This window comes from Halichoerus grypus, chromosome 7, assembly GCF_964656455.1.
Source record: "Halichoerus grypus chromosome 7, mHalGry1.hap1.1, whole genome shotgun sequence".
Taxonomy (NCBI): Eukaryota; Metazoa; Chordata; class Mammalia; order Carnivora; family Phocidae; genus Halichoerus; species Halichoerus grypus.
Genome location: NC_135718.1, coordinates 114,809,392 through 114,822,058, shown reverse-complemented (window position 1 = coordinate 114,822,058; position 12,667 = coordinate 114,809,392). Strand labels below are relative to the sequence as shown.

Genomic DNA, 12,667 nt, shown 5'->3' with positions numbered 1-12,667 from the left:
CTATGCTATTAGCTGTCTCCTTTTTCCTTCTTATATGGGTAGAATTCTTACAATGTGTGGAGTTCCCTTCTTGATAAGTAGGTTAAATGCACAATGTGGTACTGTTTTATAGTTTCTAGATGGTTGTATAAAACAAAAAGTTAATGTGGTTATGTGTTTTTAAAAGAAAATAAGTGATTGATTACAAACTCTGTCCTTTTTTCATTATTACAAGCTCTGTTTTCCAACAGTTTGCTGACTCCTTTGTCATTGGCGAATGGCTCATGTGATTGCGTGTTTTTCTCTCTGGGTTTCTTGGATTCCTGAACATGATTCTTCTTAAGACTAACGTATATAGGAGTTTAGGGCAAACATATTTCAAGGATGAAACATTTTCTAACTCACTAAATTAAAAAATAATCTTAAATGGCCTTTTTGTCTTTAGGTAGTATTAGGCATCTAATGGATTGATACAACAGCTCATTTTTTCCTACTCACACAGAATCGTAAGTATTATGTGAAATAGTATGTTTAGTTGTGTTTTGGAGAGCTGGACTCCTGTTATCACTACATATCCATGTAGAGAGGGGACAGTAGCTATAGGATGATGAGATTGGATGGCTTTTCTAAGTGTCACTGATGCCTACAGAAGGATAATGAACAGCTGAGGGCAAGTATCAGGCAACTGAAAGCCAGATATGGAAACGGAGGGCCTCTTTAGTTGCATACAGTATTCTCATTTCCTACAGTAGGAGACAACGGGAAAGAAGAGAAAATGAAGACCAATCAGGACTTTAAATAGAGTAGCAGAATTTCAAAGACAACCAAGGCAGGTCTGTTATGCAAGGTCAGGGTCCTCATTGGGAAAATCGTACACATCAGATGCAACATCTAGTTGGATCCCCTCCCCGCAAAAGATTTTAACTCCACAAGCCCCTGGGCAAAGTCTGAGTCTATAGACCTATTTCCCCATAATCCTCACTAGCACTCCCCATCCCTACTCCAAAATGGGAAATATTAAAGATGCTTCTCTTGTGCAAGACAACACATGGCACCACTCAGGATCCTCATAACTCAGCTGGGGACATGCTGGGCCGGCTAAGGGAAGATAGGGACTATACACTAAAAGGACCGTAAGATAGTATACAGGTACTGATAGGAGTTGGAGGAGATCCTAAGAATGAAGAAAGGAGCCAGAATATAAGATTGAATAGAGATGAATTTTTGACTTGGAAGTGCTCCGCAAGATACAGAATTTAATTCTCTAGCAAAGATTCCAGGAGTTGGTGCAAACTTGCTACTAGCATGGCTCCTAGAAACATGGAAAAAGTGATGGCCAACGTTGAGCAGTTAAAATTCCAGAATTGCCTTGGCAGACAGTGAAGGATGGAGCTAAAAGTCTCAGGGAAGCGGGCATGATGGATATACTGTGGCTGGAAGGCCAAGAGGACACACCATGGACAAAGGTCCTGAAGCATACACTGTTCAGAGGTGCACTACCATCACTAAAAATTCAAAGATGACTCTTCTAAAAAGACATCACTACAGAACAATGTTGGCTGATAGCAACGGGGATGATAGGACTCTGAAACAACAGAGCCAGGTGGCAACATAAAACCACCCAAAGCCAGGAAGTCACAATTACTCTCCTGACTGCAAGGTCACAGTGGCAGCTGAGAGGGTCAGAACCACAGAGAGTTATGGGAATAATTCCGACAACAGAGTCCCTAGAGACAAAATAGATGGGCAGTTACCCAGCTGGTACTACTGAGCTTATACTAGCAGAAGTCAATGATGGACAATTTCAAAGCTGAGGCCGTTGCCCCAATAAAAAGTCACAATCCCTTGCCCAATTTCTGAAGCTGACCGAGCCAGTTTTCAGACCCAGAACTGCTGACAGAAGAGATGGCTGGGTCCACAGGAGGGAAAACACTGCAATATCATGGCAAGTATACACAATAATGATTAGGAAACTACACATTAGGGTAAAGGGAATACCCAGATATTTGAGGATGGTTGAACATAGGGCATGAGTTGTCACTGATGGCCCAAGACCTGAATTATCATGGCCCCCATGTTAGAGTGGGTCCTATGGGGGCCAGATAACAAATGTAGTCCTGACCAATGTCCAGTTTACAGAGATCCTCAGCTCCCATGGACCCACTCAGTGGTCAGTTACTCAGTCTGCTAATACATAACTGGAATGACCTGTTTGGCAGTTGGCCCAACCCCACTTTGCCTCCTTGGTCTGCAAAATAAGAGCTGTCATACTGGAAAAGGCCAAGTGCAAGTCTCTCAAGTTAACCTTCCCCCCCCCCCCACCCCAGGCATAAATAAATGTAAAGTCATATTGTGGGGAGAAGATAATAGAGATGTATTACCACATTCTATTCATCTCCTCCTCTCAATTCTTATTAGTTTGACCAGTCTGGTCCCTGAAGAAACCACATGGAGTAGGAAGGGTCACTAAACTATCACAATCTCAAGTATAATAACCCCAGTTGCAAGCAGAGTCCAGGTGTGGTATCTTCATTAGACCGGATCAATACCACCTCAAGTGTATAGTATACAGCCATTGACTGGGTGAGGGCATTCTTTTTTCTTTCAGTCAAAAGATCAGAAACAATTCACATTTCCATGGAAATAACAGACATTAACAGTTTTGCTCCAAGGCCATATTGAGTTCAATATTTGTACCAGTTGGACATCCACAGAATAACACCTTTATTTCATCAATGATATTATATTGATAGGGTCAGATGAGCAAGAGGTGGCTAGCTTGCTGGAGACCTTTATAAGACATGTGTGTTCCAGAGGGTCGGCACTAACCCCTGCAATAATTCAGGAGCCTACCACAACTGTAACCTTTTCAGAAGGCCAGGAATCAGGTCCAGTAACGAGGACATCTGCAAAACAAAAGACAAATTATTGCATCTTGTACCTCACTATGAAGAAGGAAACATGCCTGGTAAGCCTCTTCAAGTTCTTGAGTCAGCATATTCAATACCTAGAGAAACTATTCTGACTCATGCATCTTGTGACATAGAAGGCAGCCAACTTTGAGTCCCAGAGCAGAAAAGACCTCTGCAGCTAGCCCAGGCTACCATGCAGACAATCCAGATCCATATGCTCTGACAGACCTCATGGGATTAGAGGTACGGTGGTGAGGAAGGACACCATGTGGAGTTTGTGGCAAGCTCCAGTGAGAGAAAATCACAATGCAAGCCCCCAGGGCTCTGCAGCAAGGCCATGCCGTCTGCACTGAAGAATTGTATGCCTTTGGAAAACAACTCCTAACCTGCTAGTAGGCCCTGGTAGAGAGAAAGTCACCAAGTAACTTTGTGGCTAAAACTGCCCATCAAATGCAGGGTCCTCTAAGACCCAATGAGACTAGCTCAGCCACAGTCCATCATAAAGTGGAAGTGGTACCTCCAGGATTGAGTACCAACAGGATGAGAGGGTACAAGCAGGCTGCATTAGCAGGTAATCCAGAACCCCTCTCATCTACCATGATTGCCCAGGAGGTCCTCTTCCTGGGCACATCTCTGGCAGGACGAGGCATCCTGTAAGACCAACTGAAAGAGGAGGAAAAACCCCGGGTTGTTTCATGGATGGGTCAACTCTGTATGTGAGTGCAAGCTGAAACTGGATAGAGTTACACTACAACCTCACACAGGGAGGGGGTGGGGGGCGGGGCGCTTAAAAGACAGTAATAAGAGAAAATCCTCCCAATATTCAGAGCTGTGAGTAGTGCACTGGGTCACCCACTTAGTGTAGAAAAAAGAAGTGTCCCAAGGTTAGAATATATAGTGGCAAATGGCCTGGCTAGCTGATGAGGAAAAAACAGGAAAATTAGGGATAAGGGGTCTGGGATGGAGGTATGTGGATGAACTTAAAGAAGTGGACCTGAAGGAGGAAAATCTTTGTATCCTATGTTCAAATCCCCAGAGAGCATCCACCATTGATGAAGAACTAAATCAAGTAGACAGATGACTCAGCCCACTGGCCTTAGCCAGCCTCTATCACGGGCCACTCCAGTGTCAGCACAATGGAAACATGAACAAAATGTGGGAGCAGAGATGAAGGTTATTCATGGGCCAACAGCATAGACTCTCACTTACCAAAGATAATTTGGCTACTGCTGCCATTAAAGTTGTCCTGCCTACAGCAGCAACCAACAGAGTCCCCAGTAGAGCACCGTATTGATTTGTCTTCCTCAAGAGACAAACCAGCCACTTGGTAGCAGTTTGACTACATTGGGCCCTTTCCATCCTGGAAAGTTTAGAAATCTATTCTTTGTTCTCAGAAGAATAGGTACATATTCAGGTCATGGGTTGGCCTTGCCTTTCCTGACCACAGAGTCTCAACCAGCACCACCATATGACGGTTTATAGAATGTTCCATCCACTGACATGGGAAGATTATGTTTGGCGCCCAGGTGTAGAAAAAATGTGTTTCAGTGGACACTATGCATCATTTATAACATACCTTTCCAGATTATCAGATTCTGGTCGTGTTCCTCATCTTCAAGTTATTTTTCAACATTTTGGTAAATTGTAGGTAATTATATGTAAATTCTGTCTTGTCTTGTGGTGATTTTAATTGACTTATTTCCCACTGCAGAAAATAATTTTACCTCTACTTGCAATTCATCCCAATATCCCTTAATGCCAAATATGCTTGTGCTCTTTTGACTTTCTTAAATTTTGTATATATACACATATCTCATCCATCTTTGTGTCTGAGAGTCCTAATTTTTTTTTCAGAAAAAAAAATTACCTTTTAACACAGGTGACTTGGGCACCTTTGGTGCTCTCTTGCCCAACAGTGACAGTGAATGGAGAGCTATAGAAACCTCAGCTTACAAAGGGGCTCAGGTCCCCTAGAGACGAGGTCTGGGTCGTATCAGACTAGCTTGTGAAGCCAGGAGAAACGGTAACCGATGAGGAGAGGCTTCTAGAACGGATGAGCGTCAACTGTGACTGAGAATCCAACTGCACCATTCCGGGCTGGCTCATCCTACTAACTTCCCCCTTCTGAGTTTCTTGGGAAGAAATGACCTGAGCCATTCGGGAAGCACTGCTGCCAGAACATGTAGGGAAAACAAACTGAATGGAACAAGGAGTGAACTATAGTGCTCACAGAAACACACCGCCCACACCTCTTTCCAAGGAAGGACTTGTTTCATAGACGTGGGGTACGGCTGTGGGGGCCCCGTAAGCAGGGTCGGACAGCTCCTTCAGGGTCTGCCTCGGTGGTGGAGAGCTGCTGCACCCAAAACCATGCCCTTCCTGGGGCAACGCACATTCCGTGACTAGACAAATCCACATAAAGGCGCAGCCATCTTGTCCCCACACACAGCGCTCAGAGGTATGATGTTCGCTCCAGAGTTCCATGCTGGGTTGGCCAAGGTTTTGTCAGCCTTGCGCTGCAGTTCAACTTCTCCCTGCCTCACCCTGCTTCTCTCCCTTACTTCCACAGCTTGTCCACCCCAAACTCCCTCTCACTGCCTTCTTTTGGAAAACCTACCCTGAAGTGCTAGTCCCCTTGCTTCTAATCCTTCTTCCCGCTAGTCTGGAACGTTGTTTGGTTTTGTTTTTTTTTAAACACCCATCCGACCATGTCATTTCACCAGTGACTCAAAATCATCAATGACTTATTGGACCAGGTTATTTATTCTCCTGCATATGTCAGGAGATCTGAGAAGTCAAAAACTGTACTCTCAGGGCACCTGGGTGGCTCAGTGGGTAAACCTCTGCCTTTGGCTCAGGTCATGATCCCAGGGGCCTGGGATCGAACCCCGTGCTGGGCTCCCTGCTCGGCGGGGAGCCTGCTTCTCCCTCTCCCTTTGCCTCTGTCGCTCCCCCTGTTTGTGCTCTCTCACTCTCTGTCAAATAAATAAATAAAATCTTTAAAAAGAAATAAATAAAATTGTACTCTTTTCTGTAATTTTAAACGTTACCTACAATCAGTTCTGTACATTGTAGGACACGAGGCCCTTTGGAATCTGACCCATCTGCTGGTCCACCCTCATCTCTCTCTGTCTTCAAAATGGAAGCTCCAGGAAGGCGTGTCTCTCCGCCTCTGTGCCTGAGGCTGATTCTGCAGAGAATTCTCCCCTCTTGTTCTTCACCTGCTCAGGCAGTGCCAGGGAGCTCTACTTCACTCCTTCAAGAAGACTACCACACCCCTATACTTATCCCACCAGTACCCACCCCCAGCCATTAGAGTGCTCCTTGCCTTTTTTTTTTTACTTTTTAAATTGAAGCATAGTCAACACACAATGTTACATTAGTTTCAAGTGTGTAACATGGTGACTGGACAACTCTACACATTATGCTGTGCTCTCCCCAAGTGTAGCTGCCCTCTGTCACCACAAACACTATTACATTATCATTGGCCAGTGCTCGCTTCAGCAGCACATATACTAAAATTGGAACGATACAGAGAAGATTAGCATGACCCCTGTGCAAGGATGACACACATTATCATTGGCCATATGCCTTATTTGTACCTTTCATCCCTATGACTTCTTTATGCCATAACTGGAAGCCCATACCTCCCACTCTCCTTCACCCATTTTGCCCATCCGCTCACCCCCTCTTCTCTGGCAACCATCAGTTTGTTCTCTGTATTTAGGGGTCTGTTTCTGCTTTTTTCATTTGTTCTCTTGTTTCTTAGATTCCACACAGAAGTAAAGTCATGGTATTTTTCTTCCTCTGACTTACTGCACTTAGTATAATACCTTCTAGGTCCATCTGTGTTGTTGCAAATGGCAAGATCTCATCCTTTTTTAAATTGCTGAGTAATAGAGCACTCCTTATCTTTACTAAATCTGGTCACTTGTCAGTCTACCCACCACTTCACATTCCCCATACTAGACTGTTCTCTAGGGCTAGGATGCTATCTATTTTTCTATCTTGGGTGTCCAACCATAATGCCTAGTTTACATTAGGAAATATTAGTTGAATAAATAAGTTGAATGAATTCATCAAAAGATAATTTTTTGTGTATGAATGTTAATAGCAGCTTTATTCATAACTGTCAAAAACTGAAAACAAGAAAATATCCATCAATAGATAAATGGATGAACAAATTGGGTATATAGTCTTAGTCTGGTAAGGCTACCATAAGAAAATAGTATGCACTGTGTAACTTAAACCACAGAAATTTATTTTTTCTTGTTCTGGAGGCTGGAAGATCAAGGCATCAGCAGATTTGGTTACTCCAGAGGCCTCTCTCCTTGCTTGCTGATGACTACTTTCCCGCTGTGTCCTCACATGGCCCTTTCTCTATGGATGTGTCAAAAGATAATTTTTAAAGGAGGGCATAATCATACCTCTCATATAGCTATAAAATGAACACATCTCAGAGATTTTATTTAAGTCATTAATGAAGGAGAGAACCAGTAACATGTTACAACCTATTCAAAAGAGAATCCAAAACACAAATATATAGACATCTGGAATGCTGAAATTTACAAATAAATGCAAATTCAGCAATATTTTGCTGGTCAGTATCCATGGGGCTAACTTCCACTAAATACAACTGGGATTTCTATGGACAAAAATAATTTGCATTACTACCCATTTTTCCACAACTTAGAGGATTATAAAATAGCTTAGATAATCTGGAAGGATGCAATAGACAGTACCCCCAATAATCTTTTTAGTCCATGCCAATGTCTTTCACGTTTTCCCCTACAGTTTAATTAATGGCTAACTCCTCCACCCCAAATTATGCATTTATTTATCAAGTCATTTGACATAATTTTTTAAAAACCACACAACAAAATGTTTTGTTCTCAAATACCCTAGAGAAAAATCCTTTTCAGCTTTAGTCATTTAGTTAAAGCCAGCAGTCTGATTTAGGTCCTGGGGCAGATGGAATCCCCCTGTCAGTTGTCCTCTTGTTTCCTCTAAATTTTCACAGATATGGCCCAATTCTTAGCAAGAGATATTATTAACAATATCAATATTAACAAGGGAAAGACTTTGTTGTCTTAGATGCTCTGAAGAGTTAGAAAAAGCTAACCACCTTTGGGTGATGCGTAAGGCTCTACCAACCCTGATTTTCATCGCTGCTTTCCTGGGGGAGAGAGAAGTCTTGTGGGCCCAGCTCCCAAGGCTGGTACCAAAATGGAGCTGGATGTTGGCGGAGAAATGTTGGTCAATGGGGCCCAAGGGGGAGAAAGGAGAACAGGAAACTAGTGAGGCGATTCTGAGTGAACAGCATCTTGGAGGGAAGAGTAAAGAGCCCTGAACCTCACAGACTACCTCTAGATGTGGCAGCTTGTGAAGAGGTGACGCGGGGCTCAAGGGGGCAGGGCTCTGCACATATAAAATCAGAACGCCCAGGTGTTTGAAAGCCCTCAGACATTGGCACTGCCCAAAGGCTAAGAAGTTGCACAGAATCCACGTTGGCCGGACCCCTGAGCCCGCTTGAATGGGCTCTGCTCCGCTCAGCTCGGTAAAGGTGGTGCCCCCCCGCCCTGTCTCGGCCCGCGGAGATCCTTCCCCAGTGTGCTCTGAAAGGCCAAGCCGTGTGTCACAACCACGTCACACGCTCCCATACGCAACCCCGGGTCTCCCCCAGGAACCCCTCGGGGACACCCTTACTTCCCCCGCGTCCCCTCCACCCCTTTGCTCTCCACCACAGCACTTTTAAACTGCTCTGGGGCCCAAGCTCTTGAGTCAGGAGCTCTTTACCTTTTCATTACCAGCTGATCTTTTTATTACTTTCACAGACACTGAGTTTGTAAAAAAAAAAAAAAAAATTGTCTAACAAACCAACCATATCTATTGCATAATAATCCTTGTCCCCACGACAACCAGTATTGCCATACTGAGTTGATACAATACCAGTCAAAAGCAAAGACACTTCTCATGGTAAATGCATAATTTCCATTAGACTTCTTTAAATATTGGAAACAGCTTATGCCTTTCTCCCCATTTGGTGTGCGGGGGCCCCAGGTTGGGGACTTCTGAGGGCTAACATTGAGTGGGCGCCAGTGAAGCTTCCCTAGTCCCTTTTCACAGATGGGCAAACCAAGGCTGTTAGTCTTAAGGTGAACCGACGTCATCAAATTGACAAAGAATCAGAGTAAAAAAATGAGATTTTTTTTTTTTTAAAGTCTCCCCCTCTTGGTCTCTAATTCCTAGCAGTAGACTTTCTAAAAAAAAAATAAAATAGAGCTGGGAGGGACTGCCACTTGCCCCTGAGGGAGCCTTTTCTATGTGCAGCGTGGACCTTTCTGTGGGATCTTGGAATTTGCTGTAGAGCCGCTCGCTGCCTGCTCCCGGCCCCGGGGTGGAGAGGCCTCGCCTATCCTGGCAACAAGAAACCCCAGAGGTTATCTGGTCAGGTTGTCCCAAGGGGGTGTCCCAGGATGTTGACTGCTATTTTGAGGAAAAGGGCTTCTATGGTGAATTACTTGTGAGAAAGGCAGGGTTAAACAAAGGTAAACTGGTTTAGTTTAGTTTAGTTTTGTTTTCACTGCAGGACTTCCCTGAGCCTTTGAAATGCTTTTGGGCCTAATGATCTGCCGGGAGGATGAGATAGCATATATTATCACCCAAACTTATGGGACCCGAATTCTCTTTTTCATAGGAGACCTATTAATACCTCATGGAACCCTGGGGTTCTGGGGAACGTTAGTTTGGGACCTGTGAGTCCGGTCCACCATTTCCAGATGAAGAAACTGAACTCCAGGGAGTGACCAGGCCAGAGCTGATTCCAGGTTGCTAGAGTCTAATCCCGGACTTTGCAAACTTGGGTCTTTCCCTCCATACTTCACTCACCATGTACCTTAATTTAACCCTGGAAAAAACTTAGCAGGAGACCACAGACCATGGAGGGAATTCTGCTCTGAGAGAAGCTGCTTCTGAGGTTCATGTGTGTCTCAGCAAAATCTCCCAGGCTGGTGGCGGCAGGAGGGACCCGGGAGGCAGGAACCCCACAGGACCACAGGGCGATGAATGGCACAGCCGGGGTGCTAGAAAGGGCTTCGCTCTGGAGGCCCCAGGTCATCCTCGCTCTAAGGCACCCGTCCGCAGCAGAGAGGCCGCAAAGACACCTTGCACTCAGGAAGAGCCGGGCAGACTGGCCCCTGCAAGCCGGCATCAAGGCCAGAGAGACTTGGGCCAGCGACTCCCAGGGGTCTTCGGGGAAGGTGTGCCCAGGAAGAAGAGAGCACCCACTGCGCTCCAGAGCTGGAGAAGCGGCATCCGCAGCCAGGAGCGAGGGCTTGGCGGGGCTCCAGGCTGACGTGCCCGCTAGCCTGGGGCGTGTTCTAGGGGCTGCAGGCGGCAAGATAAACAGGCACTGGGCCCCCTTTTCAGAGCAGCCTCAGACACTCACTCCAGAGACCGGATGCCAAAAAGAACAATGAAGAGCTGGGTCTTTCCTGGGCAACGGTCCTGCTGCAGCTGGGATGTAGGGTCTTTCCCCTCTGTCCAAAGCAGCTTCCGAGCTTCTGGGGAGACCCCTCCCACCCAACACTGAGCCACTCTGCTTGGCCACGTCAGACCTCCCCTGGCCAAACCAGATCCTCCCCCCTCCCTGCCTGCCCCTTGGAGTGTGGGAGGGGCACGGTGAGTCACTGTCCTCTTGCCTTAGGTGACCACGCCCGACTCAAGCCCTGTTTCCCTTCGAGCATTGGGGATGGGGCTCCGAGCGGAGAGAGAAGCATTCTTGGGGGGGGCGCCTATCTGAGAGTAGCAGTCTGGTGGGGCCGTGCATGGGACTCTCCCTGTTAGGCAGACACAGCCAGGTGTGTGGTTTCCAAGCCTGGAGTGGGGCTGGGGACTGGGTCGCTCACCAGCCTTCTTAACTGTGGGCAAATTCCTAGGCCTCCTTGGGTCTTGGCATCTTCCTCTAAAATCTGACCTGGGAGGCTTGTCGGGGGCTGACTTACAGGCTACGCGGTGCCGCTCCAGTGGACTCGCTGGCATCCGCCTTCCACAAGAGGAGGATGGAGGCGGGTGACAGTGTTGAACTCACACCCCTGTGGACGTAGGAGGGGCAATGTGGGGAGCGGTGCCCCCAATCCAGGACCCCAGCACATCAGCCCCGAGTGAAAACCTCCTCAGGGTCTCTTCAACAAGTACATGCATTTCCACCATCCTCATTACCCTCGTCTCATTCGATCAAGCTTATTCCCAGACCTGAGCTTGACCCTCTACCAAATTAGTTCCCAGACAATCTGTGATGTCTTGGGACCACCACTTACCAGCTGGGGAACCTTGGGCAAAGTAGTTAGTCTCTTTGAGCCTCGGTGTACTCCTCTATAAAATGGGAAAGATAATATCAATTCCTAGGTTTGTCTTGTGAATTAGACTGACTAATGCAAAGTGGGCTGATTCCAAAGCTCAGGACTTAACCTCTGCTTAGAGCTTAAGGACTCACAAAGGTGACAAAGAAATGAACCCACCCAAAAGGCCCCGTAATGAATGGTGTTAAGACACAAGGAAGGGGTATTACTCTGGCTGGGGGTTGATCATGAGGGTCTCCCAGGTAGAGAAGGAAGGACCTTCCAGGTGGGGCAGGAAGGACCCTCCAGGTAGGGAGTATGCAGACATGTTCGTGGAATGTGAACTCCAGGTTGATGTGAATGGAGTGTGGGGTGCATACAGGAATTGGGAGGCTATGAGACAAAGTTGGAGAAGGTGGGTTGAGGAGCTTTCAGCACTGTGAGCCAGTTGGGGACCACATTTCACTGCTCACAAGGACTATGCTCACAAGGTTTTAGAAAGATCACCAGGTGGCTGTAGGGAGACAGGATTGGAGCAGGGAGACCAGGCTGGAGGTGGGTTCAGTTCTGCAGTGGAGATCCCACCACTCCAGACTGGGATAGAGGCAGGGGAGATGGGAGAGGAGATTCCTCTAAGAGAAGGGAAAGGGGCAGCATTCTTGTCTTGGAAGGTAAAGGAGAGAAAATTTCTCAAGTTGCTGGCTTGGGTGATTGATGATGCCATTCTCTGGGAGAAGATTCAGAGAAGGGGAAGATGATCCATTTGGATCCTACCAGGTCAAATGTAAAGTATCTGAACAGGTGGGGGTGTCCTCCACCCAGTTATGTAGCACATAGTAGGAACTTGATACATATCTGCTGGGCACCTCATGAGGGTGGAGAGTGGGGGTCTTCAGCATGCAGAGGGGGACAGCTTGGATGTCTTGGATTTAGATTACATCCCTCTGGAAGCCCACACAATGTAAGAGTGGGGGGAAGAGCTCCAGGGGACAGACCAGGGGCAGGAAGAAGAGTCAAGAAGGAGCAATTGGAAATGAGTGAGGGTAACCAGGAAAGAGAGAGGTCATGGAAGCTGAAGGAAGAGACCGCTCCAAAAGGGGCGGAGTCACAAACAGTCTCTTAAATCCTGCAACCCTGGGCCCTGGCACTTGGGGGCAGGGCACAATCACTATGCAGTTGCAAAGATTATAGCTGTTTTTATATAAAGGGAAGACTCATTCGGAGCTAGAATGAGCAACGTTGCTTCCTTTGAACATTTTTCTTGAATAAACCTCCACAGAATTAACATAGTTTTTAACTGCATGACTGCACGTGCAAGGCTCTCGGAGTTGTCGGAGACTTCGTGGAGATTCAGGAACTCAGTAGAAAAGAGTGGCTAGGGGCGCCTGGGTGGCTCAGTTGTTAAGCGTCTGCCTTCGGCTCAGGTCATGATCCTAG

General features: G+C 46.5%; 1 non-coding gene across 1 annotated transcript; it reads left to right on the top strand.

The window, feature by feature from the left end:
* The first annotated feature begins 6,382 nt into the window (after positions 1-6,382).
* On the top strand, positions 6,383-6,489 carry LOC118522238 (U6 spliceosomal RNA). Its single transcript, XR_004910541.1, has one exon. It is a non-coding gene; the product is annotated as a U6 spliceosomal RNA (small nuclear RNA).
* The last annotated feature ends 6,178 nt before the right edge of the window (positions 6,490-12,667 follow it).